The 25,948-nt window shown below is 33.9% G+C and overlaps 1 long non-coding RNA gene across 1 annotated transcript in view; it reads left to right on the top strand.

Annotated features, from left to right (window-relative positions):
- Window positions 1–25,948, top strand: part of LOC147914454 (uncharacterized) — a 138,837-nt gene that overhangs the window by 27,511 nt on the left and 85,378 nt on the right. The window contains exon 2 of the long non-coding RNA XR_015555476.1: window positions 9,814–9,955. This is a non-coding gene — a long non-coding RNA (uncharacterized LOC147914454). The remainder of the gene's footprint in view (window positions 1–9,813; window positions 9,956–25,948) is intronic.

Raw genomic sequence — 25,948 nt, forward strand, 5'->3', positions numbered from 1 at the left:
CAGATCCACGAATTACTAGCAATTCAAGTAAACATCTGTCAGAGAAAAATAATGAGAGATTATAGGGAGACTTGATGGTTCTTCCTGTGCTCATATACTCTAGGTAATACTAAAGCCCTATATAATACCCATCCCCAAATCTCATCCTATTGAAAACATATATTCAAACAGCTTTAATGATCGTGGGTGATTAAATCACTATTTATTTAGGATCAAAATTTATAACTCTTCAGGTAAATAAAATAATACGCTAAGAGACTTTAAGAGTGTAAACATTTGTATTATTTTATGGCAAGATATGATGGAGAAGCACTGGACTCTGAGTTGGAAAATACTGAGTTGGAAGATATTGTTTTAGTCTTGGGATACATGACTATGGCAAAATAGCTTCTGTGCTACTTTGAGAGATAGTACATCCCTATTTCACTATTCCCTGCTACTTTTATTTGTTTCAATATTAAGAAGAGTAAAACTTTGTAATAGTGAATATTCATATATAATCCTATTTGTGATTGACATCTAGATCCCAGAATTTCTGGTCAGCTAGTTTGCAGGCTCACCTTGGTTATTTCATTAGCCTTAAAATAGCATGACTTCTCATTTCACATAATAGTATTTTATTTTTGTATCCTACTGTTTTGGTTATCTACTGGTGCATAACAAACCACCACAGAAGTTGTGTTTTGAAACAGTATATCTTTTATTATCCTTCACGGTTAGCTAAGCAAGTCTGCTATTTTGCTCAGGGTCTCTTAACTGGTTGTAGTCAGGTGGCTCCTGGGGGTTTGAGTCATCTAGATGCTGGTGTGGGATGCTCCAAAGTTTGTGCCTCAATCTTTCTTGGTCAATGTCTATGTAGTCGAAGGACCTCTTTTCCATACAACCTTTACATAGTCTCTCCAGTAGTGTAGCCAGATTTCTTATATGGCCAATCAGGTAAACCCAAAGTGAGAATCCCAGTAAGCAGAAGTTGACAACTTTCATAAAGGCTAGTTTGGAATGGAATCATCATCCCTTCTGACACATTCTAGCATCACAGGGTCAGCCTAGATTCAATATGGGAGGGACTACACAAGGGCATGAATAATGGAAAATATGGTTCATGGTAGGGTCATATTTGAAGGCTCACTACCCCACCCATTTTAGAGTTAAAATGAGAACTTACTGTATTCTTTATTCAGATAATTAATAATAGTGTGGAGGGGGCACTGAGGTTGCATAATAAAGTTGGGAATGACTCTGAAAGGAAAAGCTTAAAAGTTGGTTTCTGAACTTTCTTCTAGTCTCAGAAACATTGAGAAGTTAATTTTTTCAATTGCCCTTGATAAGATTGCATTGCACCCAAGAATGGAAGCTGGTAATGTATCACTGAGTTGGCTTCATAAACAGAAAGTTATAAAAGATGACAGTACCCTGGAGCTGATGACTTTGCTGAATTTTTGTAGTCTCTGCCCAACCAGTCTAATTTCTCAAATGTCCCAAGTAAGGAGTGACTGGGACCTGGGGAAACTGCCTAGAAGTTATGAGATTTTAACTCTGCTCTGACTTTCTTGCTGTGTTGCTGTGTTTTCTCAGTCCTATATTCATTCTCGAACCAAGTAACACTGGTTCTGGATGAAGCCTATTACATTTTGTAGCTTTGTTGTTATTGTAACACCAAGACCAACCATAATTTGGTTGAGTAGAGTGTGCATGTGCAAGATTCCAACCATCTTCACCATTCTCCTTACTTTACTCTCCTACTCTTGGGCATAAGGCAGGTAACTAACTCATTAGTTGGAATAATTTCCCTTTGGCTGTAATTGATAGATTCAGTGCCACTAAATCCTCTTGGATAATGGCATGGCTGCACTATTTTGAGAGTGTGTGCATATTGGAGGTGGAAGGAGTGAACTTCTACATTACTCAATGCTCCTGTCACTTAGAATCAGGTCTACATCCCATCAGAAGCAGGACAACTAATCTGGAGTTGATTTAGTTTCTATTCCAGAACTAATCGGTGCTGTAAGGCATCTAATTATTAGCAACTCAACTACTTTAGTAAACTTAGAAAGGAAAGACATTGCAATGCATTGACAAACTTGCTTCCTTTCCTTCTTGGTCAACAGCCGGAACATTTCTCCCAGCTTCTTTGCTTCTAAGTGACAAATATGTTGCTATGGAATAAGAATGGAAATGATGTGTCACTTCCAGGGTAAAATGGTCAAAATGGAGATACCTTTTCCATTGTCTCATTCTTTATTCCCTGGTTGTATAATTTCAGGAAATGTATAATCTGGAAATTGCAGGTTGAAGATTGAGAGAACTTGGGGCCCTGAATCAATGTTTGCAGAAGACTCCCTTCACGCCTACAACATATATACCACCCTGTGTTGGATAGTCAGTAAAGAGACGAAAAATTATGTTTTAATGGGTTGTGCTACTGAGATTTGAGGGTTTATCTGTTGCAGGAGCTAGGATATACCTTAACTAATAAAGAAATTGGTACAAGTGATGGGAGTTCTGGTAGAACAAAAAATTTAAGTATTTGGCTTTGGATTAGGGGCTGGGTAGTGGACAGGAAGAACTGAGGTCAGAGGCTAGAAAGTTGGTGATGCTTTTCTTTCAGTTACAAATATTTAGAAAAATTGTTACCTGTAATAACTTAGGAGGCAAACTTCAAGATTGTAGATCTGGCATCTTCTTGCAAAGTAGTCAGAATAGTTTTAATGTGTATGGATAATTTTTAGCCATTTGACAAAGTCCTAAGAGAAATAGATGAGCTCAGGAGAAGAATGGTTAGTTTCTAAGCTGATATGAAAATACTTTCTTGGAATCTAGGAATTCGAGGCCTGGAAAGGTTAGAAAACTCCAAAACATAGGAAATAAAAGATTGAAAACATTGTCTATTGGGAGAAATTTGCTGAGGTGGTAACAGGAAGCCAATTATTGTCAATTACACTTTGCAGGGGGGTAGCATGATACTAATATTGAGCAGAACTGAATGTCAGATGCTGTGAGGTGACCCCTTGACTTTAGGCTGTGGGGTTAACAAGATAAATGATTTGGGAAACATCAGTCCCTTCCCTCATGTGATCATAAGCTGGGTTCAAGACTATTTCCAGTTTCTGCTGTAAAATGGTACCAGTCTTGTCCTTCAGCCTTGTTCCTCCTCTTCAGCATTAATATTTGGTGGTATATCAGCTCCTCTCCTGGAGAGATTGGGACTGGGGTCCAAGCTTTCCAATTGTAGCTCTGACTTGTGAAACTAGTGATTTTCATTCCTGATTTGCCAGTTCAGCATTCAACAAGCATTACTGCTTCAAGGACTCATCTCTAGCTCATTTCCATTAAACAAGGTTAAATTCTCAAGTGATCTTGCTCTTCAAAAAGTCTACTTCTGGGCCGGCCCCGTGGCTTAGCGGTTAAGTGCGCGTGCTCTGCTACTGGCAGCCCGGGTTCGGATCCCGGGCGCGCACCGATGCACTGCTTCTCCAGCCATGCTGAGGCCGCGTCCCACATACAGCAACTAGAAGGATGTGCAACTATGACATACAACTATCTACTGGGGCTTTGGGGGAAAAATAAATAAATAAAATTATTAAAAAAAAAAGTCTACTTCCTCTTTGGAGGCTAGCTTCCAGGGCACCAATTTCAGACATGTTAATTCTTACCTTTCATTAGGGTTTAAAATAACCTGCAGTGGGGTCGGCCCAGTGGTATAGCCGTTCAGTTCTGGCATGCAGCTTTGGGCGGCCTGGGGTTTGCCAGTTCAGGTCCTGGGTGCAGATCTACCCACCGCTCATCAAGCCATGCTGAGGCAGCATCCCACATAGAAGAGCTACAATTCCACAAATAGGATACACAACTATGTGCTGGGGCTTTGAGGAGAAAAAAGAAGATTGGCAACAGATGTTAGCATAGGGCTGATCTTCTCAAAAAAAAAAAAAAAACCTGCAGTGAACAGGAAGTGAGCTGTGAATATTATACAGCCCCCAAGGAAAACACTCTTTCAAATGTCTCTGAAAATATGTCCATAAAAGATAATAAACAAATCCCTTGAGGGCAGAGCCAGGGACCATGGGGGGAGGGGGCAGACAGAAAAACAGAACCAGAACCTAAAAAGGAAACATACTCCACTGACAAGTCTGAGAAACCACGTACTGCTTGTCCCACAATATAACACTTCTAGAAATCTAACACTGTATGAATCAGTAATGAGTGGGCTTGCTTACTTTTTCTTTTCTTTTTTTTTTTGGGGGGGAGGAGGACTAGCCCTGAGCTAACATCTGATGCCAATCCTCCCTTTTTTTCTTGAGGAAGATTGGCCCTGAGCTAACATCCGTGGCCATCTTCCTCTACTTTATATGGGACGCCGCCATAGCATGGCTTAACAAGCGGTGCATCAGTGTGCCTGGGATCCGAACCTGCGAACCCCGGGTCGCCGCAGCGGAATGCACCCACTTAACCGCTTGCGCCACCGGGCTGGCCCTTGCTTACTTTTTCTAAGTGGGAGCTTTCATGGAGGTTATCCTGTCTCTGGTTCCACATTGTACACTCAGTTTAGAATGTGCGGAACTCTCCTATTTATTTCAAAGTTGTCCAGACAAGAACAACCACAGCTATACCTGATGGAGTGGACTACACATCACCTGAAGCTCCTGGACGTTGACCTTGGTGCTGTGATTGCACGGTGCCTTGGGTCCTCTTCCTTAAGGTGGACGACAGAGTTTTACAAATGGGAAACAGGGCCAACTCACTTATTCATTTGGCACAATAGGCACAAGGCCTATGTCCCACAATACTTTTAAGTGCCCACAAAATATTTTGTTTTCTTTTAAAATCCTAAGAGAAGATAAATGTTTAGGTCAAAGAAAATATTTAATATATAAAATTAATACATTTATCTTCATACCAAGGCAGTTGTAAAATATAATTTTAATGATTTTGGAAAAGAAAGTGCCCCCCAAAAGCAAAGCTTTCTAAAACCCTCAAAATTCATAAGATTTCCCTGGTGGGAATAAGAATGCAATGCATATTTGGTGACAAAATGACAAACTGTGGTAGAGACAATGGTATGTGTTCAATAAATACGTATTATTGTTTTTTTCCTGGACAGAGAGTTAAACTATACTGGCCAGCCTTCTTGCGTCCAGGTGCTGCTATTTGATTATGTTCCCAATGCAGAGTGAGAGGAAGTAAACTGTTAGTTTCAGGCATAGATAGTCAAGATCACATACGTCTTCTCCATCCTCCCTCTCCTTCCCCATTCACTGGCTCAGCGATGCGGGTGCCGCTTGAACCTTGTGTGAAAGGAGCCTGAGTCCCTGAAAGAATGCATCAGAGCTCGCTGATGAGCCACCTTGGACTTTGATGTGAGCAAGAAATAATGTTTTATTATGTTGAGTCACTGAGATTGGGGGTTATATTTTACAGTAGCTAGTGTTATGTACCCTAAATAACACCAGCGTAATTTGAATACATCAGAATATTCTTTGAGCTAATCTTCTCAATTAACAGATAATATCGTTGTTCATGATACATTTTATTCACTTTCTGAACCCTAAGTATACTACAATAAGTAAATATTTCTATATTTTCAAAGGTGGAAAAGACATAATTTTTTCTGCCAAACACAAGATGATAACTAATTTAATTTTTTCAATCCAACTCCTAAATAAGATAATCTCAAACACACATAACACACTTTAAAGAAATTTCCTATATAGTATATTTCACAAAGGGAGAAAAGTCATTTTTTTCTGCCACAGGATAACCCCTAAGATAATATTTTATTTCAACCTCCCTCATTCATATTAGATAATCTCACACACGCATACACACACACACACACCCCCCTTAAATTTCCTACCTTGTGAGCTCTAGAGTCTCACTTTTCTCTTTTATACAATGAAAATAACATTATTTATAGTGATTGTCATAATTGTAATAGGTTTTGACTTAGATACTATAGGTAAAATATTTTATAAATTGTGAAGCACTGAATTACTGTAATGATGACTATTATATTGCAGAATAAAGATAGGGAAACCTTGCTGCCTAGTAAAAAGGCAGACTACTCTCCAACAACAGTCAATTTAAAACACTCTGAAATCTTCTAAGAGATAAGAAAAAGATGACATGGAGAGGAATCAAAGATAAACTTTGGTTAAAATTTTTGCTTTGTTTGAAAATTTGTATTATGGAACTTGGGAGCCAAAACAAAGATGCTTTTACTACATTGAAAAGCGAGGTCTATTATTTAAAAACTCGGAGGGGCTGGCATAGCGGTTAAGTTTGCATGTTCTGCTTTGGTGGCCCAGAGTTCGCCAGTTCGGATCCTGGGCACCAATGCTCGCACTGCTCATCAAGCCATGCTGAGGGGGCATCCCATATAGAGCAACTAGAAGGATGTACAACTGTGACATACAACTATCTCTACTGGGGCTTTGGGGAGAAAAAAGGAAAAAAGGAGGAAGATTGGCAACAGATGTTATCTCAGGGCCAATCTTCCTCAAAAAAAAAAACAAGTCACAGGGCCATCACGTAAGAGGCAAGAGGCTCCCTCCCGTCTCAAGAGGAGAGACTCTTTAAAAAAAATAAATTAAAGAAAAATAAAAACTCTGTAACAGAGCAAGGTCTATTACAGAAAACATTGTGGCCAGAGAAGACCATGACAGTTCACATTTTACTGGATAGGTGAAAATGAGAAAATATTTTCTTTTTTCTTTAAATCTGAGACACGAGACACAATCAAATATTAAGGTAGAGGAACAACTGAATAATACTATTTTATTTCCCTCTTATTCTCCATTTTGTAGTTGAACTAAGTGAAATTCAGAGAGAATTATTACTTTTTTCCCTGAAATTTCTTTGGTAGTTTTAAGGATAGCAATGTACCAACTTGCTAAACTACATCAGTGGATAACCAATGAACTTCAGACAACAATGCCAACCCAGGACGAGCCAAGGAGAGTGAGGGTGAGGGTGGATTTCACAGAAGCTGTCTTCTAAAAAATGATCCCCCCCAATATAATGCCATGAAATAAAAATTAAGGATTTATTTAAACCTCTGAAAGTTACATGCGTTTCATTTGAAAAGTTTCAGATTCCATATCTTTTATTATTTCAGTTTTTGACTAATGTTGGGAAAAATAGCTTTTAAGGAATGTTGTTCAAATGTGTCTGTGTCATCAGAGAGTATTTCTTTTTTGGTTCAAATTTAATTTCCATATCAGCTAACCAAGCTAGCTGGGAATAAGTTTTCCTTATTCACAATAAAAAATAAAATGATATATGTTCTAAATTTACCTGACCTCAACAACAAAGGTTTTTTCACTGAGTAAAAAATAAAAAAAACATACTAAGTGGTTTAATATTATTTTTTGTTTAAAGACTACATGATAACTTCAACAGGAAACATATCATTATTCAAAAATCTGCTTTAGAATCATTTTAGATGTTGTTCCAATATTCTGTGTATGTGTATATACACAAAAATATATTTAAATTTCTGATTAATAGATACATATTAAGCAGTGAACATAAAAACATTTGGAATTTTTTTCATGAAATAATTAAAAATTTATGCTAGTTTTCTAAAGCTTATTTAAATAATTGGATTTTTATATACTTATCTCCAAGTTCAAAGCTCAAACCAAATAAGATTTTTTGTCAATTCTAGTGCATTGGCATATATTACTTTGGTTATTGCTTTTGATGTATAAATGAGTAATATCTACATAAAAATCTCTACTCAAAGGAAGAACAAAGAAAGTATAGGAAAAAACGGATACAAGCAACTATAAGTAAAAAAGAAAAATTATTTTAAGAATACTGGGGTAATTTATGAAACAAAAAGAAGAATTGAACAGTCATATTTTAGGAATGATTAGAATTGGTTTATCCCTGGAGACTTTAGCAGCAGATATTGTTAGATATTTCAAACCGTCTCTTAGTCTAAATTTCTATGTTTCCAAAAATATTATTGGCACAGCATGGACCCATCTGCTCACTCCTAGATCAAATAAAAAAAACATGGATGCTGGAAATCACTCCAGTAGGGGGAAGGGGAACTCCCAAAATAGCAAAACTAAGCATAAATTTCGGTGTATGTCTATTATAGATCGCCAAGACAAAGGAGGAGGGGGAAGCAGAAACGACTCTGTATATTTAATTCTCTAGGGATTGCTTATATGAAAGAGATATTTTTGCTTGGCTCTTCCAACTTTTCTAAGTGTAGAGAAAAGAGCGTGTTCAATACTGACTCGTTCATTGGTCTATTCATGAAATAATTTCACTCTGGTTTGGAACTGGTACTATAAATTAAGCATTCTATGTATGGTGATGAGTATTTTTCAATGTTAAGACATTAGAGCAATTATGTAGAGCAACATTTGGATAAGTTGGGTAATTATGTTCCTTGAACGACTTGGTTAATATGCTAGTATGTCCTTTCATATGTCTTATATTCCAATACATGTTGAAGAAAAAATGGTAGGAACAAAAATACCTATTTGAATTATTTTAAAGATCTAAAGCCTTCCAAAGCATTAGATTCATTTATAACATATGTATATCTTTACTATTCAAACTGATACTGTAGATTTCACACCACTGATGAATGACATTGAGGTTCCTTTTGTTGAAGTAGACTGTGTTTAGAGCTATGAGTCATATGATTCCAGTGTACTAGAATTATTACAAATCTGCAAATTCATTTAAAACTATTTACTAATTCTTAATCCACAGCTCTTGTAGATTGTTGCCATTTGAGTGTGTTTCAGCTTGGGCATATTTTTTCTTTTTAAAGTGTAATTTTCTAAGTTTTTATGTAAAATACTTCAGCTATTGAATAATCACATTTATTTGTCCTATTTTAATATTATACAAGCTAAAAATATCTTCTGTATTCTTAAAGTTACTTCCATATTGTTAAGTAAGACAATATTAAGTGCTGTGTTTTTCACATTCTCTTTAACATTTTAGCACTCTTACTAGTTTACCTATGCTTCTACCAACTGACAGAATCTATTTCTATTTATAGCTCTACCTGTCTATCTATCAAAAAATATACATAATATAAAATTTACCATTTTAACTGTTTTAAAGCATATAATTAAATGGCATTTAGTACATTGACAATGTTGTGCAATCATTGCCACTATTTAGTTCCAGAACATTTTCATCACCCCAAAGAGAAACCTCTATGTATTAAATAGTCACTCCCATCCCCTCACCCTCTCAGCCCTTGGAAACCACTAATCTGCTTCTTATCTCCATGGATTTGCATATTCTGAGTATTTCATACAACTAGAAACATACAATATGTGGCATTTTATGTCTAGATTCTATCACTTAGCATAATGTTCGATTTTTAAAAAAGCAAACAAAAAAAGAGACACAACTTGGTGTTTACTGTTTAAATCTAAACATACTTTTTGAAAAAGTAAATTTGTGTGCTGAGAAAAGCTCTGGTACATATAATAAAGTCAGTTGACATAAGAATATGCTTACTCTAAACATCACTTGGTATGTGTGTCGAAGTAGAGAGAGAGCAGTTTTGATTTTGTTTCTGGTAAATTGTAGCAGATTTCCTTGCTGTCAATGTCATCTTGGAATTAATTACTCTTGCTACTTCTTTTTCCCAGTCTCACTTTTCTGTACTAAGTAGGCAATAAGAAAATGGGAATTCACTCTCAGATGGCTTAACTATAAGACATTTTGTAATATTCCAGTCACTGGGAGATCCCTATTTATGAGTCATTCATATTTTAAGATACACAAATATGCTGTTTTTAGTATATAAGTAAACACTGATAATGTAACTTCCAGATAAAAGCAGAAGAAAATGCCCCAGAAGATAAGCAAGAAATACAACTCCATACTGACAAAAATTTGGGTAGCATTCTTTGTGACACCACAGCATCAATGAAGCAGCAGTATTATTTCTTCCAACTACATGCTGTCAAAGAAGGTAGGAAAGCTTTGTGTTGTCTCTTCTATTTGTTTGTTTGTTTCTTTATTTCTTATCTGAGAACTTACTATTTTTGCACTTTATCTATGACTGTAATAACAAAAATAATAGTTTTAAAGTAATAATTATTTCTTTCCTTCTACTTTCGAATGTTCCATTTTATAATTAACGTGTTTCCAAGGTGTCAATATCAGAACAGAATCCAAAATGAGATCAGTGTTCCCTGTATTCTCTGAACATAAGATGCCATTTTTATTTTTTGTTTTATAATAATAAAAGTCACACAAAATGACAATCATAAATATAATCATATATGATGGGTGGTTGGGAAGTAGCATGAAAAGCATCCTTCTAATTTGAAGATAAAATTATTCTTTTGGAACCAAATTAGTAAAATCAGCGTATAAAAATCCAAGAAATTTACTTTAATTGATTAAAATTCATATAAATCAGAGAGGATATTTCACAAATTAGAAGAAACATATTAAAAATTATTTAAGATGGAATAAACTTGTACCTAAATATTGTTTAGGTAAAAGAAACTTCTATCTAATAAATTGCATCAACAAATCTTTGGAAATAATTCCAACATGATAATAGTTTTAAGCAAAAGTCTTAGATAAGGGAGAAGCTTGTCAATTTCCATTTCCAGTAATATTTAAAAATGAGACACTAATATATGGATGTGTTATAGTTTCTTCTTAAAGAAGTGTATTCTATTGTGAGTCAGAAAAAATGAGGAGGGCTTGTCATCACCTGAATGAAATGTTATCAAGATCATCTGGTGCCGTTTGTTCTAACTTCTTGTTTATTAAAAGTGAACAAGTTAAGATGTCTAACACTCCCTTACATGTTAAATTTAGGCTAATCAGTTTATAAAATTCAAGTCATGATTTCTTAAACCTTGTGTGAACAGTATGCTAAAGTTGCTTAATATTTCTGTTGGAATTATCATGTTTCCAAGTTTCAGGTGGAGAATGTTTCTCTTCCTGCTGGATGTGAACAGGAAACCCACAAGTCTGGTGGTGACTTACACATATTTACATAAAGGGACCCAAATTTAGAGATGAAGAAATCATTGAAGACAAGAGAGTAGAGAATCTGAAAGAATATGCATTCTCATTGGCATAATTGACTTCCAGATTCTACTATTACTTTAGGAAATTTTTCCTTTGGACTTCAACTATGTGAGCTATCAAATTCCCTTTTTAATTAATCCAGTGTGAACTGGAGTTTAGGGTAGGGAATTGCTTCATAATTGGGACACTCACTATGGCAGAAATTTTTGGTTGTCTACAGCAACATGACATCGTCTCTCTCTCTTTCCATTCATATTTATGTAGTGTGTCAAAATGTCGACTAAAAATGCATTTCCCTATTTTTCTTGTAGTTAATTATGATCATATATTTAGGTCCTGGCCAACTCAATATTAGCAAAAATAAATTATTGGAGAAGACAGTAGGAACACATCAAAGAAAGGAGTTCTTATCCTCTCTCCATTCTGCTACTTGGAATGTAGATGCAATCTCTACAGCCTTGAGGATAAATGCTTCACCTTAGTGAGACATAGGGGGAAGTTGGAAGTAGTTGTGTTATCATCTATTCTTAACTGACTAGCTTTTGACCATTTTTTACATGAGAGAATTAAAATTCTACCTTGTTTAACCTTTAATTTTTGAGTTTATATATGGAAAGCCAAAACTAGTCCTAACTTACACTGACAAAAAAAAAAAAAAAGAAAGCTTCTGATTACTGATTGTTTCTTAGTTACTTTAAAACTATGATAAAGATGTGCTGCACGTACTAATATATTAGCATTAGGATTTATTCATTAGCGTTCTGCACATTTGATTAGCACAAATCTATCCAATCGTGGAGCTCTGGTAATATCCATGTTCTGAAACTATGACAATACAATACATATAAAGATCTCCTGTATGTACATAGAAACCCCTCAATACACGTAAGTTGTTGCTATTGCAAGGCTTGGGATAGAAACAGAATGATGTTGACTCAAGCGAATTCTTGCCCTTTCTGAGCAATCAATTGAAATCCACAAGAGTTCACACAATTCTTAGTCACATTGGTTCCAAGAAGTGAAGAAATATGTGACTCTTCAAGTTCCACTCTGAGGTAGGGATATTTCAAATAATTTAAATACTTTAAATAAATAGTCAAAGCTCTTAAATAAATGTCCCAAAAATATGCACTGCAGGATTGACAGCATTGAGATGTACAGAAGATGATGAGGAAGTAAATATTGCTAATAATGGGAAAAAAGTAAGAGAGAGTGGAGAAAGTGTGGTAGGCAGAATTCTAAGGTAGTCCCTTTCTTAGTTTTGTCTGACTGCTATAACAAGTTACTATAACCTGGGTGGCTTTGCAGAAATTTATTTTCTTACAGGCTGTTAGTCCAAAATCAAGGTATTGGCCGGGTTGGTTCCTTCTGAAGGTTAGGAAACAAGAATCTGTTCTAGGTCTTTCTCCTTGGCTTATGGATGGCTGTCTTTATATTCACATGACATTATCCTTGTATTCATCTTTGTCCAAATTTCCCCTACTTGAAGGGACACCAGTCATATTGGATTAGAGCCCTATTGGATTAGAACCCATCCTAAGGAACTCATTTTAACTTGATTACTTTTGTAAAGACCCTATCTCCAAATAAGGTCACATTCAGAGATAATGGAGTAAAGATTTCAACATATAAATTTTGGGATAACACAATTCAATTCATAATATCCTTCAAGATCCCCATTCCCTGGTATATATGCCCTGCATTAACCTGTGCCTTTGAGTGTCATGTGAGTAGGATGGGATAGTCATTCTCTCTGTTAGGTTATGTTATATGGCAAAAGTAAAGGGATTTTTCATATCTGTTTTCTTCAGACCTGATTTTTCAGGTTTTTAGTCTGTTGACTTTAAGTTAATCAAATGGGAAATAAGCCTGTGGGAGCCTGACCTAAATAGGTGAGCCCATTAAAAGGGGATCTAGAGGTCAGAGGCAGAAGATGCTCTTTTAAAAGCATTTTAATTTACCTTGAAAAAGCAAACTGCCACATTGTGGGAGAGGGCCAAATGGTAGGGAGTTGTGGGCAGCCTCCAGGAGCTGAAGACAGTCCTATAACCGCAAGAAACTGAATTCTGCCAACAACCAATGAAGTAAGAAGAACCTGAGCCGTAGAGGAGATACCAGCCTCACCTGACACCTTGATTTCAGCCTGGCTGGATCCTGTGCAGAGCATCCAATTAAGCCACACCTAAGCTCCTGACCCATGGAAACTTTGAGATCATAAATTTACGTTGTTTTAAGCTGCTAAATTTGGGACAATTTGTTACACACAGCAATAAAACACTAATATAAGAGAAAATAAATATTTAACAAGTACATACTGTATGAAAGCTCATGCCTCTTTGGAAACAGATTTTACATCAAACGTGAGTATATGTTATGCAGGAAAAATTATATTGTCAGCACATACTCATAAGCCTAGAGATTCATGCAAGCATCTGAGCTTAAGTATGTATGTAATGGATTTAGTAGGCTAAAAAGGGGCTATTGGGTATTTGGGTGAAAATTTGATTTTCCTCATAAAATATATTTCGTAATTATATCATATAATATCATATATTTTAGGTTATGCATAGAGAAAAGTTCTCGGATGGCACATACTAACATGTAAACAGTACTTTGAGATATGAGATAACCAGCTGGAATATGAGAAAGGAGGGAGAAGAAAACATGATTATTATGATGATTACTTTTTTGAGACTAGAAGTTTGTTCTTTAGTCATTTAACGAGTTAGGAACTCTATATTAGTAATAAAATTGAGTTTAACCAAGTCAGGTCATGACAAACCAAAGAAAAGCAAAGTCATAACATTAAAAAACGGAATCTGGGGGCTGGCCCCGATGCATAGTGGTTAAGTTCGGCCCTCTTTGCATTGGCGGCCTGGGTTCATGGGTTTGGATCCCGAGCACAGACCTACACCACTTGTCAGCCATGCTGTCACCGCAATGCACAAACGAAAGGAGGAAGATTGGCACAGACATTAGCTCGTGGCTAACCTTCCTCAAGCAAAAAAATAGAGGAGGATTGGCAAGAGACGTTAGCTCAGGGAGAATTTTCCTCAGCAAAAAAACATTAAATTAAAAAAATTAAAAAAAAAATAGAATCTGTATAATGTCATTAAGAAGGAATTAGAGTTTACAATGATAGATTCTAGTCACTGGGTGATATGAATTTATTTTTATCTATTGTTAAAGGAACAAGGAAAATACATAGGATTTCAAGGAGTATGGCAGGCTTGGTTCAAATTTTGATTGGTATGTTACTTAACTTCTCAGTCTCTGAAATCCACACATGGGTATGTCATGGCATTTAGACTTAGGCTTTTAATTTAATGAAAGCCATTTTATTCTCAAACTATAAAGTTAATGTTTGATAAAACTCGCTCTCATACAATAAAATTTGAAGATGAAAATTTCTCTATTCCCCAAATTGATATTTCTGTTAGCGCTCTCATTTTTAATCTTTCTCAGCATGGCTGCGGTTCTGGTTGCTAGTTTTTCATTTTGCCCCAACACCAACATTGTGCACTCCTACGCTTTTGTATGTTCTGAATTTGAACCAAGAGATCATGAATATCTGAGCATAATGTCTTCCTCCCCAACTTTAGCCATGTACCACTTTCTTCTTACTACAAAAGCTAAATGGGAGAGAACAGGACCCAGTCATGTGTGAAGAGATTTAGAAGATTTTGAAGTGATTGTTAGCGCTCATAAATGGGATAAAATTAAAATCCTGTGAAATAGAAGAAATGCCATTCCACCTTTCAGGATTTTTCCTCATCTAAAACCTTTGCCTTCAGTATTTTCAAATATCGATTCTTCTTAAGTTCCCCCCATAAGCAGTCACATTTGACCTTCTGGTTTTAGAAAATAATTCTGTTATAACCTCTCACTTTCCTTATAAGGTGTGCATACTGGATTCAAGGAATTTCTGTTAAAATTCTACACTAATGCTTCACAGAATTTCAATTTGGTTTATATTTCTCTGATTTTGTTAAAAACACAGACTCCATCTGACTAACAGCAACATTGCTTTTAAAAAAATTGAAACAGTAACTAATGCATACATTTTAACCATAAGCTTTCAAAATGGCTAAAGCTATCAGCCCATTTTCTGTCTTTCTAAGATATGGTAACATTTTCTATTATACGATTTGAAAACCTACTACACTAGAAAATAACCTTTCCATCAATCCATTGACATTGACTGAATGTTTCTTCTGGCCCATTCTGAAGTTAACAATGCTTGATGTTAATCTACTTGTACTTGTTCCTCATTTCTAAAAAGATTGTGTTGGCTTGCTTTACTGCCTTAATTTCTACAATGCATCTTTGGAAAATGTTGTAAAAATTATACCCTTACAATTAAAAATGTGCAATCTCAACTGGATATGCTACATTGTTTTATAAACCATTAGGATTTAACACTTGAGGAGGTGCAAAGCATTTGTCATCAACATTCATAGTCTTTTCTGTCTCGTGAATGATAATGGAATAAGATAATCAAAAGAATATTTCATTAATTCTTCTCTCTTTAAAATCTTGGTCCAATTGACAATACGATAAATATTAAGAATATAGATAAATCTAGAGCACTAGAGCTATGTAAATGGTTTATTGTCTCTAACCTCACCTCCAAGTGAACTTGCCCAGCCTCCAGTATTTTATACTTAATGGCCATTTTTTGTTTCACATGACCTGGCATGACAGCTAAATCAACTAGGAGTGGGCATATTTCCCAGGGGCAGCCCAACCAAATCTACGGGAATCAATTTGTGCTGGTAAATAAGGAGCTGAAGTGGAAGAGTCATCATCCTTAATGAGCCAGGGAGGAGTCATTGCAATTTCTAGTAATTAAAATGCCTAAGTAGAATATTGAAAAATGTCATTATCATTTATTCAAAATAATGCATAAGGTAAAACTGTTTGCCTCGTGAAAAAATTAAAACTGGAAAATGTGAGAATGTTTAATCCATTAAGTATAGTTCAAATACTTTTCAATTCTTTTAATTTGATACTAAATGTTCATACATTATATTACACGTATATAAAATATGTATGTAATAAGTGAGACAAAACTATTACACGTAAGTTGATACAAGTTATATATCATCAGTAGTTTGAAAAGAAAATTTGTACGTGAGATGTATGCACGTAAGACTGGAGACCTACACTTTCAAGCCTTTTCCATCAATGACTTCTAACTAGCACAACAGTTTTGCCTGTTCCGGAAGGATATTGTCATTTCATCTAGCATAGTGCCCCTTATTTTATTTAAAGACACTGATTATTCAAGTTTTTTTTTCCCTTTCTTTCCTTTCAGGTTTCCTTTTACATATATATATGTTATAACACTCTTTTTTTCCTTAGCCAAAGCAAGAAGATTGTGACATAAACTAATAGTATATAGTTTTACAGTCTTTCTCTTTCCATGTCTTAAATCATATACAGTATGTCATGACTCTGACAGTCAGCTGAAAAATTTGGAAGCAAGAAGACCAATCAATTAAGGATTGTTGAAGTATGTCTGTAAGCCAGAATTCTAGAATATAGGAGATTTCTTGGACTGGAAGAAACAAGCATGTTGGGATATGATTGAAATGTTGGGTTGACAGCACAGAAATGAGATAGGCATTATTGGTGGAAGCTTAACAGGTTGAATAAAACAAAATGTTCATATTGTTCAGCAATATCATTTTTTTTTTTTACAAAATTTATTGTGCATATATAAAAGCCTTCTTTGTTGATTTGACAGCATATTGACAAACCATAATTTATATAAGCAATCCTCTATTGGTGGCCATTTAGATGGGATTCACTTAAATTCTCATGTTACGATGAACTACTATGTATATATGCCTATGCCTATGCTTGTATCTATAACTATCCGTGTCTGTACTTATGTGCAAGTGACAGTAGGAGAGTATAGGTGATCCATATTCAATTTGTTCAAATTTTCTTTCTGCCTTTTATTTTCTGTATTGAAATTTTGGTCTTCATAATCTGCTTCTTTCTCTAAGTAATGCTTTTCCAGTACTTTGTCTTAAAATTGCAGGCCCTTCTACTATGTAGTTAAAATAAATATTAGCAAGACAAGAAATTGAAAAAATTCTCTGTCTCATGAAGATGCTGAAAAGCAGATATTATTCTTCAGAATAAAATTGTTCTTAGAAAAATATTTATGAAAAGGGAGTATTATAAGACATCTAGCCATAAGAAATTATGTTCTGTAAAAATAACCTTTAAGTTCTAAAAGTTTATAATTCTTGCTAATTTCTTGCCATGGTAATAATATTTAAATTGACATCTATGTTTACTGAAAGCACCATTAGTTGCAAGTTTCCTTTGTTAAGCCAGAAGAAGATCATTGGCGTTTCCCTCTTTTTCACGTGCGTGGCATCTGAAAAGACCAGGCTCATGGAAATTAGCAATAGACACCTAGAAGACATGCAGTTTAGTAAGAAAGTAGATGTATTTAAATTTAGATAGATTGGAAAAATCTCCACAAAATGGTTTAAACCATTTATAGACTTACTTATAGCATGTGAGAGGGCTCCTTTCTCCACACTCTTGACAACTTTACATATTATCAATATTTCCACAGTCTGAAAGATGAAAACTAATAATTCATTGTAATGGTTTTAACTTGCTTTTTAGTTGATTATCAGAGATGTGGAAATCTGATGTTTCTTTTTCTATATGTGCCTATTGATATCTTTATATATTATTGCTTGGCTATGTTAAATTTATATTGCATTGCTGGCTTTAAATTTATATTTCATTGAATAATGAATTATTATTTATATATTTATATACATGTTACAAATGTAATTATGTATATTATAAAAGTGATTATTAAAATTGATGAATATTTAAATGTGTAAAATAAATCAACAATCCTAAAATTGTACAAATTTTGTCTCCATAAATAAAATTATCAAAATCTAAACTAAGGTATTATTTCTAAATATTAAAGAAATGCATGGGGGCTGGCCCCATGGCATAGTGGTTAAGTTCAGCTTGCTCCACTTTGGCAGACTGGGTTCAAGAGTTCAGATCCCAGGTGTGGACTTACATCACTCATCAGCCATGTTGTGGTGGTGACCCACATACAAAATAGAGAGTGATTGGCACAGATGTTAGCTCAGGGCAAATCTTCCTTAAGGAAAAAAAGAGGAGGATTGGCAACAGATGTTAGCTCAGGGCGAATCTTCCTCAGCAAAAAAAAATTTTTTAAAATGCAGAATTTTCATCACAGCATAATAAAGTGGTAGCATTGGCAACAAGTGAAATATGTAATAACACAGGAATTATTGACTGTGTAAGGATCATTCATTATAGAATGAAAGTTTTATTTGATGATTTAGTAATTTCATGGGTATTATCTTATATTGTTGCATAGGATAAGACTCTCTCCCTCATCACAAGCTAACGGAACAAAGCCTTTGCATTAACATCAAGGTGGTATTTGAACTTGAACAATTCATCTTGGCAATATCTTATTTAAGACTGGAAAATGGTCACTATAGCATTATAGGATAGTCATTATAAATACATATTTACATATTTCTATAATTATATCTGCAGGTTATATACATAAATATAGCTTTATTCCATAAGAATTTACCTATTATTCTTCATTGCTTATCAAATTCTACCCAGATAACCAATTTTATGATAGAAGAGAATAAAGATTACTCTTTGTGGAGAAATCCAGAAAGATTTTTGTGGAAAATATGAGAATGTTTATCTTTGTGGAAGGCTTTAAAAATAGATATTTTATCAGAAATAAAGTGATAAGTAAATCAGTAAATTTCCTGAAAATTGTAAGAAGAGGAAATTCTAAGAAGCAAAATGCGTTTGAGAACACAGTGGAAGGATGAGATGTGGACTGAGAAATCAGCACTGAATTGAGCAATTTTTAGGCTGTTCATGAACTTCTATTCTGGCAAGCTAGATACTAGACAGAAAGAGACCAAGGACATATTTAAAAGTTAGACCAATATACATACCAGAAAACTTTTATTGAAGCATAACTTACATACAGAAAACTGCACAAAGCATAAGTGTGCAGCTCAGCAAGTTATCCCAAAGTGAACACACACATGCATCAATTAAGCAATTAAAGAATTATAATGTTACCCAAACAAGCGAAGAGACCCTTTGCGTCCCCTCCTAATCATTACCAGTTCTCAAAATTTAACCACTACTCTGACTTTTAACACCATTGGTTTGTGCATTTTTGAATTTCATATAAATTGAAAAGGGCTATGTATATTTTTTGATGTTTGGCTTCTGTTGCTCAATATTATGTTTGTGAGATTTATCAATATTTTTGAGGTAGCAGTAGATTGTTTATTTTCTTTCCTGTATAGTTTTCCATTATATGAATGCTTCATAATTTATTTTTCATTCTATTATTGATGGACATTCAGGTTGTTGAGCAGTATATGCCTACTCTACTTCCCCTCAGGAAATCTGAGTTTGCCTGTGCCTGTCAACAGTCCCTGGCTTGCTGAGGGCTCCTCAGCTCAAGCTCCTAGAATTTGCATCTCATCTCTAGCAGAGGGCTTTCTCTGACTCTGAGGGACCTTGCACAGCTCTGTGGCAAGCACAACCCACAAGTGTGGGTAAATTTATATTGCTGGGGCAACTCTCAGCACATGGGGAGTGGAAGCTAGCAGATAGATGCCCCGATTTTCTTGTCTTCCCGTAGGACATTGAGCTAGTTGTGTTAACACACAAGTCTCAAAGGGTCCCCTGAAGATCGGACTCCAGTTCCTCACCATTCCAAACTTTATTAGCTTTCCCTTCTTTCCTCTCTCACTTTGAACATTTTCTCATTGGTGTTTCACAAGTAATCTACCTCATGCAAGTCCTTGTTTGTGGGCCTGGTCCGAGGGGAACCAAGAGTAAAGGCTAGCTCTGAAAGTTGCCTTAGAAAGGGGATCTCAATATTTGATTCTGGAATTTTGACGATCAAGTGGTAACAAAAACCACACTGCTGGTGGAAGTTAGGATGACAACGCCTGGCATGCTGTCACATTACAATCACTGACTTTCACCTTGGTGGATAGTGATGAATAGTAAGAGGAACAACAAGCACTTATTATGCAAAAGTCCTGGCATTTAAAGATGTAAGGCCGGAAGTAACTGTAAGAGTTGTAGATTTGGCTGGCTTTTGTAACCTTTTCTAGAAGTCTTGAAAGAGGAGAATGACACCTGTTAACATTTTTCTGTTACATTATTTTCTATAGTTTTGTCTCTGCTTCAGTATGAATATCTTCTGAATATCTTTCAGAAGAATAATTCTCTTTTTAGCTGTGACAAAAAAGCTATTAAACATATTTTACATAGTTTATTTTTTAGATCTTAAATTTCCATTTGATTTATCTTTATATTTTCCATTTTCCTCCTGAAATTCCCTATCGATGTTTTATTTCCTTGAACATGTTAATCACAGTTATTTAAAAATCTGGATCCCATAACTCCATTAGCTTTATCTCCTTTGAGTAATTTTCTTGATTTCTGTTTAAGTGCTTTTGTGTGTCTCATGATTTTTGAATGACTGTTGAATATAGTATATGAAAAATTTTACACATCATTTTGGGTCGTGGAAGAATATTCTTTTATATTTTGTTATGAAATTAGGCTAAGGGAAAATCATCTTAAACCAATCAGAGATTGAAATGATGGTAAGCTGGTTTTCAGCCTTTGTGAGAAATGGTCTATTTCACAGTTATTCCTAGGACATTTCTCTTCTGGGTCCTTATTAAAATCTAGCATATTTACCATCTACTTGACAGGTCCTGCATTTCACAGTTTGTTTCCCCATCTGTATGAAAGTGCAGAAATATCTGCTCCAGGTCTCAGTCCCTCAACAGGACATTCAAAGTTGGCATTGTTTTATAGGGGAAACATCCTGTCAAATGCTTTGCTTGCTTATATTACCTTCAGTCACCTCCTTCTCCTTCCAAATTTGATCTGTTAGCTGTCTGATACCATAAAACAGATTTTTTTCATAACTGTTTGTCCATCTGTTCTATTTATTTTCTTAGAAAATGTTAATTTGAAACAACCTAGTTCACCATTGCCAGAAAAAGAACTCCTCACAAATTTTTTTCAGTATCTGAAATACTCATTTTTTCACATTTTAGATCTTCTGTTATGACATATCTCACATTACACATTACAAATATATACAGTAATATATTTACGTATAGATAATACTTCTCCTACTTTTATTGCAGATATTTATAGATTGGTAGTTTGTCTGACTCATCTTCATAAATTGTCTTGTATTTTAGGCCCCCAATATTAGTTGCCATATTGAACAAAATATAAATTTTTTTTTGATGCTCTCCAACTAATCCTAAAATTTGATCTATCCCAATTTAGCTAAATTTTCTTCTTAGTAATAAAAAGGATTTGTTTTCATTTTATTCATCATTTTTCATTTTCTGATTTGCACAGCAGTAGAACAAGCTCTTAGTTATTTTATCAAGTTATAAAATGGTTTTAGATGGCTGTAGCATTTGCTAATAACACCCTACCTTGATATCTAGTAAATATAATATCCATCTCATTTGGCTAACTTGCAAATTGTTTTTCTTATCTGAAATATTCCATTCTTGAAAGCCTAGTGCACTCTAGGCAGTACCATTTAAGGGTGCTTGTTATGTTTTCTGAGAGTAAAATTACCCCACATTAAGATCCAGCCAGTGCCTGACATAATCACCTGAAAATTTACTACCTACTGGGTTTTATTACTAAAAAAATGGATGCATTTTTTAAAAATTTGGAAGAATATAAATGTAACAAAATTAGAAATGATAATTTCTAAGGACAACTAGCTTCTGTTGCCTGCCAACAAAGTAACGTATCTGTTAGGATGATATGCTGAAATAACATTAAAATAAGGCTAAAAATATCCCATAGAAGATATGGTATTACATCAATTGAATGTTAAAAACAACTTGATAATGCTTATTTTATAAATGTTTCTTTGCAAGAAAGATATTTTTAAGATAAAGATCCTTTTAAAAATATTTTTTATGCTAATTTATTATACTTTAGATATCAACCCAACACTTTTCCTGTCTTAAGACATAAACCATAAGTTTTATACATATTTCGTGTTTTGAGGTTAGATATATAAGATTTTTTTTCTCTTAAAAGACCTGCTTTAAGGGTAACTATTAATTATTAATTATTCATTTCGTTATTGCAACTCCTTGTCTTCAGGAGTGAAAGCAAGGTAAATTCCTTTGACATATTTTTAAATAATGTTTTTTAGGTATAACTTACATATAATAAAATATATCCATTTACCTGTACACCACAATAAATTTTGAGAGATGTATTCACCTGTTTACTACAATGCCAATCAAACTACAGAAATGTCATCACTCTAGAATGTTTCCTTTGCCCCTTTGCAACCAATCAACCCCAGCCTACCACCGCTCTGCTTAGTCGCAATAAATTACTTATGTCTTCTCTAAAATTTTACAAAAATTAAATCATATAATATGCACTCTTTTGTGTCTTCCTTCTTTTTTCTCAGCTTAATGTTTTTGAGGTTAAAAACCTGTTTTAAATGTATAACTATTTTTAAATACTGTTGTTAAAAATAGTAATTATGTTGTTAAAAATAGTAATTTTGAATGTATTTCTTTCTATGGTCAAAGTACAAATTATGATATTTAATTATCTAGAAACCAATTTTGCCAAGAGTAGAATGAAATCAGAGTGATTAAACTCTCTGTTGTGCTCTCGATTGTTCCAGAGGACACACTGGAACCAGTGGGCAGAATTTAGAGGAAAAAAGATGTTAGTTCAACAGACAAAAGTAATGTCTGTTAGTTGGAATTGTTTAGCATTTACTGAGATTTATCTACCATGGTGAACTCCCAATTACTGCAGATATAAAGTCAAAGATGACTGATCAGTGTAATCTATAGATGTCATCTCAGCAGAGAAGAACTTTTCCTTTCAGGAAACCAACCAATCAAACTGCTTTAAACAACTGAAACTCCCCCACATCTTCAATGAGTTTTAAATCTAGGGAGGAAAAGAAAGCAGAAACACAAACTGAATTTCAGTACAGAAAGTAACAAGTATACAAAGAAAAGTAAACATGGAGAATTGGGGATTTCACAAAAAAAGAGTCTTTCTCTCTAATGTAGAAATGGGGCGTTGACCTATGAGCAGGATTTCATCAAATAGATACTGAAGTTGAAGAAGTGATTTCAGACAGAGGAGACAAGGAACAAAGGTAGAGAGATGGACAAAATGCTCAGGATGTTAAAATACCACCATTTGGGGAGTATGAAAGGAAGTAATTGAAAATTTGGCTAGAAACGTAAGTAGATCAAAGGCAGACAGTGGAAGTTTTCAGATGCTTAGTGACAATATATTTCTTTGACCAGTGGGGAGATATTGAAGGTTTGGAGTTATTGGATGGGATGTTTTATTTTATCTAATAACATTGGTCAACTCCCACGATACAATGTTACGTAGAATTGGAGATGTCTGGAATTTTGGTTCACGTCTGACTTTAGGAGAAAACCTCTAGTGGTTCCTAGTCATGAAATATATTGGTCCATAGGCTATTATAACTCTGTGTACATGTATGTATGAATATATGTATGCATGCATGTATTGTGCATATATTAAGGAAATTCTATCAATTTTTATTTCTTGAAAGTTTTTAACATCTATAGATGTTGAACAATGTAAAATACCTGTTAGGTAACTGAAAATTATCATATGATATTTTTCTTTAGCTTTAATAATGGGATGGATAATGTTAATGTGTTTCTTTATATTGAGCCACACTTGCTTTGCTGGAATAAATCTCATTTAGTCATGGTGTGCTTTTTTTTAAGTATGCTCTTGGTTTGTTTGCAAATATTTTATATGAGATCTTGCATCAATATTCATAAATGAGTTTACTTGTAGTTTTCTTTTATGGTACAATCTTTTCATGTTTTAGGATCAATATGCACTAGCTTCGTAAAACAAATGCAGAAGTATTCATTCCATTTCTTTATGTTTTTTATATTTTTTATCTTTTATTTTTCATTTATTTATTTTTTTGTTTATTGTGGTAACATTGGTTTATAACATTGTATAAATTTCAGGAGTACATATGCGCTGGAATAGTTTAAGTAGCTTTAAGACAATCTTATTCTTAAAATTCTCCTGTGAAATTATCTGAGCCTGTGCTTTCTAATGGGTATGCTTTTTTCTTTTTTTTAACTTGATTTCTACTACAGTATTTTGTTTATTTAGATTTTTTATTTATTTAGTAGTCTCTCCTTTTAGTATAGTATTTAGTTGGTTTAGATTTTTTTGTCTTTACAGAGGTAAATTTTGGGGAGTTTCATCTTTCTTAAAAAATGTGCTAGAACTATGTAGAGTAAACTTACATTATAAATTCCTCTGATTGTTATCCATCCATGCCATTTTCAATTACCGTATTTGTAGTTCCTCTTTTTTTTTTCTTTTCCATTTTGGTTGGATTTGTTAGTAATTTATTTAATTTTCAGATTTTTTTTTTTTACAAATCATTTTTGGATTTATTTTAGGTTTGTCAGGTAAATTACAGATCGCCCAGTTAAATTTGAATTTCAGAAAAACAACACATTTTTTTTTAGTACAAGTTTGTTCCAAATATTGCATGGGCCATACTCATAATAAGGATTACCTGTTGTTTATCTGAAATTCAAATTTAATTTTGCATTCTTAATTTGCTAAGTCTGGCAATCTTAATGCTTTCTTTATTTCTAATTGTTCATGTTTTATGCCTTTTTTATCTTCATTAACTCCTTGCTTCTCTTCTCTTTTGGTTTACTATCCTGTTATTTTCCTATATTTTTGAGTTAGGTGCTTAATTCACATATTTTATTTTATTTACTTTTATTGATATGAGTATTTAATGGTAAAATGCCTCTTCAAATAAATGCTTTAGCTCTTTTGATATGATATGCTATCATTAGCATTACATTCAGGAAAGTGTGCCATTTTTCATTTTTCTTTTGATTTAAGATTTGTTTAATTTCATTAAAAAATACCAGGGGGAAGGGACTTTTAATTTTATTTTTAATTTATAATTTTAATGTATTATGATAAAAACACTATTTGGATTATTTCTATTATTTCAAATGTATTGAGGATTTCTTTGTGTTATAATATATGGCCAATTTTTCTGAATACATCATATGCCATTGACCAAAACTAATTATTATAGGGGTTCAGAATTTTATATCTTAAATCTTCCTTGTCAGTTATAATATTTAGACCTGTTTGTGTATTGATTTATTTTGTCTACTTAATATGTTTTCATGAGGGAGGTACGTTAAAGTTTTCTCATATGACTACATTTATATCTATTTTTCCTTGAATCTGCTACACTTTCTGTTTTATGAAAGTTATTGCTGTATTATTGGGTACATAAATATTAATAACTACTATCATGTGATGGTGTCCTTGTCACTTTAAATCCTTTTTATGTGTAAAATCTACTTAGTCAAATAGGAAGATCATGATTTCTGCTTTTTTTTTTTTTGCATTTACATTTGTCTGTTATGCCTTTGTCCATCCTTTCATTTTGAACATCTTTTTCCTTTCATGGGCTGGTTAAGGACATATATTGATATGTTTGGGCTCAATTCTGTCATATTTTTCTATTTTATTTTTATACATCTAGTCTTTCATAATGCACTTTATTTTCTTTATTTGGCCTATCTTTTGTTATATAGGAAGTCTTCAAAAGTGTTAGGTATATTACATATATTTATTTGTCCAAATGTACCAATTATATTTATATATTAATTTTCAAAGTAAATTACAGATATATGTCCATTTATCACTTGATCATCTACTGTATATTTCCTATTAAAAAGGAATATTTTCTTTT

The sequence above is a fragment of the Ceratotherium simum genome, chromosome 20, assembly GCF_057802395.1.
Source record: "Ceratotherium simum simum isolate JZ-2026a chromosome 20, ASM5780239v1, whole genome shotgun sequence".
Lineage (NCBI taxonomy): Eukaryota > Metazoa > Chordata > Mammalia > Perissodactyla > Rhinocerotidae > Ceratotherium > Ceratotherium simum.